Source organism: Suricata suricatta, chromosome 15 (assembly GCF_006229205.1).
Source record: "Suricata suricatta isolate VVHF042 chromosome 15, meerkat_22Aug2017_6uvM2_HiC, whole genome shotgun sequence".
Classification (NCBI taxonomy): domain Eukaryota; kingdom Metazoa; phylum Chordata; class Mammalia; order Carnivora; family Herpestidae; genus Suricata; species Suricata suricatta.
In genome coordinates, this window is record NC_043714.1 from 48,272,061 (window position 1) to 48,275,804 (window position 3,744).

Sequence of the window (3,744 nt, forward strand, 5' to 3'; positions counted from 1 at the left end):
TGCTAACTTCTCAATGACTTTTAAAACTTTGTATAAATTAAAGAGGTATGAGATGACATCTGAGAATGTCAAGCTAAGAAAGCGTTTGTTATTCACAAGCCAAAAACGTTTAAGCCCATTCCATCAAATAAAGCTGATGCATTCTGGGTCAAGGAAATTTTAATTCAAATCCTTGTTTCATTTATTTTATTTTTAGTGTCAATTGACTACACGTTTATTCCAGCTGATAAAATCTTTAGGAAGGGAATGAATGCATGAGGAATGTCTGTCGAAAATCAACTCAATGTACTGCCGGCTATTCAAATTGAACAAACTTTTCTGTAAATGTGTTTCTTGTGACTTAAGTGCATTGTCATGGTTAACAAAAATTACATCTTCAGTTTGCAAGTCTCTTACAAAACTTCTCATTGATTCCAGCATAATGCAACTTCCTTTTTCTCCGGCAAAAGGAATTACTAATAACCTTCAGTGTATTTTTGGTTCCTTTTCTTTCACCTTTATTGTCATCCTTTATACACTGCTTCATTTACTCCATTATTTGTCTTGCCACAGATAACATTTTGTCCTCCAATATGTCCTGCTCTATGATTTTTCTAAAGCTCCAGTTTTATCAAATTATTTTTCTTTCTTATACCTGCAAAGACAACTTGTTGACCAAGAACTCACATTGACACAACTCAGTCTGGCATTAACATGCCTCCATTAGGCTACACTGTCTAGTCAACCTGCCCAAACTATCTTCCAACATAGGTTCTCTAACCTAGGCTGATTGTGCTCCTTTTTGCTACATGCATGTTGTTCTCTCCTTTTATATCATTTCCCATCTAAAATAATGATTTCTGGGCCTCTCCTCCTATGCTTAACCAAATTAATACCCTATCTGTCTCAATTCTTGTAAGTCGTTTGACAATCACTTTTAGTTTTCTCACAATTCCACCATTTGATTTAATGATCTTGAATAGCTATCTAACCTGTACGTGTATAGGTGTTGCTCTAATAAAATTATAAGCTTTTTGTTGATAAATATTGTATCTTAGACTTGTATTATATCACTTAACCCCTCGAATAAAGTGGAGCATCTATGAGTTGGGATTTTGGAGAAATCACCTAATTATACTAGCTTTTGAGATATGTCCAGAATATGATTACTACATTTAGAACTGCTTTCTAAAGGTATGAAGTTAGCCAGTTACCCATGGATGTGTGAAGAAAGTGACTAGGAGATAGGAAGAGGTATCTGAGCTCTTTCGTTTCTTACACAAATCTTCACACACTTCTTGTTTCTCAGGTACTGGATAGACATTGATAGATAAAACTCAGTGCCAAAAAAGTTTATGAAACTTATAATCTAATTGAGATAAGAGATAGTATATTGTTATCATGTATATGCATGTGTAATTTATAAATTGTTATACATGCTATTAACAAGTATAACAAGTGTCATATATGTTATAATGTTATATATATTATAATAATACATATTATTATATTATAATATAATGTTATAACTGACATTCACAAGGTGCAGGACGGAGAAAAGTGGATGGAGGGAGGAAAGAGTACAATTTAGGTAAGTTATCTGGAATGACCTTGCTAGAAGTGACTTTAATATTGGGACCCAGAAGAAAGGAGCCAGACACATGAAGAGAAGGTGTGGGACTTTTCAGATTCTTGGAAATGTACATGAAAAAGCTTAAAAGTGGGGGCAGAGGGCACCTGGCTGGTTCAGTCAATTAAGCGACCGACTCTTGATTTCAGCTGAGGTCCATATCTCACAGTCTGTGAGATCGAGTTCCGCATCAGGCTCCCTGCTTGCAGCATGGAGCCTGTTTGGGATGCTCTCTCTCTCCCTCTCTCTCTGCCTCTCTCCTGCTCACGTGTGCATGTGCTCAGACACATGCATATGCGTACCTTCTCTCTCTCTCTCAAATAAATAAACATTAAATAAAAGAGGCAAAAGAAACAATGGTTGTTTTGAAACATGAAAGAGAAACGAGCAAGAGGAGGGTAGAGTAGCATGAGACGAGGTTGGAGATGTTCTCAGGATTCTAGAGCACACGGGGCATCACTGGCCATGTGAAAATTTGTGTCCCCAGTTTAAACTAAAATGTGAGTTGATTTATTCTTTAAGGTCAGCTTTAAGCTACTTGGAACACACAGAATAGCTTCAATAACAAAATGGGTTTTTGCTGTTGTTTTATAAAACTACATCTGTAAGAACACGAGTCTGAACCTAACAGACGCCATGACTGGCTGTTTCCCCCTCTAAGCTAAAAGGTCTAAGGTCAGTCTCTTCGGAACCATTTGGCCATTTGGCAGTCATACATTGCCCGGGGGTATCTAATCAGGAAAGCCCAGCTACCTCACCCCACATTCCTAAAGGGAAGACCTGCAGATGGGAACTTTAGATAAGCCCCTGTTACCTAGTGTTAAAGTTAACCCGATAGTCACCAAACAAGACCCTGAACTCGCTCTGTAATTGGTTAATTTCAAAGATACCCTAAATGTTGTAATTGGGTCCCGCCAAAAGTAACGAACACTCTGAACAGTGTGTATGGTTAGAGCTGCTTCCAATACTGTTGTACCATTATGATTGGGTGTCTGTACCTATGTCACAATCTCCTGTAACTCCCCCTTCCCAAACTCATAAAAGTCCTACCCCGCCTTTGTTCGGGGCTCGCTCGCTCTCAGCATGGATCCACCACGCCGGTAAAGTCTGTGAGCCCGAGTTTAGGCCCCGGCGAGCCTAAATTCATAATAAAGCCCTTTGCTTTTGCATGCATGCTTCGGCCTCCCTGGCGGTCTCTGGTTTCTGGGGGCGATAAAGAAATCTTGGGTACAACGCATCGTTTATTGAACCGTATCACCATACATAGGAAAAATCGTAATGACCTAGGTTAGATATTTTTAACTTTTACATTGATTATTAGACACTTGTCAGTTTTTAAGAGTCATTATTTTATTGTTCTTGGAGTTATTTTATTGTTCTTTATTGTCCTGATGTTTTATTTATTTCAATGGTGATTAAATAAAAATGCCTCCAGTTCAGCTACACTAAACTTTTTTTTTTTAATAATATGAGGCAATGATCTTCTGTCTCTTGGTCATTTAAGTCCAGACAGGTCATTATGAGACACTGATGTAGGACGCCCCACCTACATCTGCTTGTATGTAAACCTAAGACTGAAGGGTTCTGATGAAAGTGATCTTTCAGTGATCTTTGATCGTGTCAAATTCACAAGCATCTCTATGCCTGTTTAACTACAATTAAAACTAATTGGAACCACTTCATTCTTGCATTTAATATATTTATTGTCTTTCCCCACCTATTAGAGTTCATTTGCCACCTAATATTTTTCTCAGCATCTCAAGGAATGGCTCAGAGTAAGTTAATTGTGTTTCTGTGAAGTCGAACCTTGGGGAGGAAAGAAAAAGCTTGAATCTCTATCCCCTAAGCTGTACTATCCTTTCCAATCTATGATACAAAATGACCTAAATCAATCAAATTAGCTGAAAACGTGTAGCAGGTTAGCTTACATGGCCCTTGTGTGATTGCCATCGTGAAATCACGAAACACGTCCAATTTTAAACTGATCTTGAAGTGAGATGAGTAGATGTTAAATAATCCTCTATTTCCTCTCAACATGTTTCAGCGACAAATTCCATTTTCAACAGTTACATGATTACAAGCCCTGAAATTCAATTTCATGATGAATAATTAAGCACCTCTCTTCAGAGGCCCTG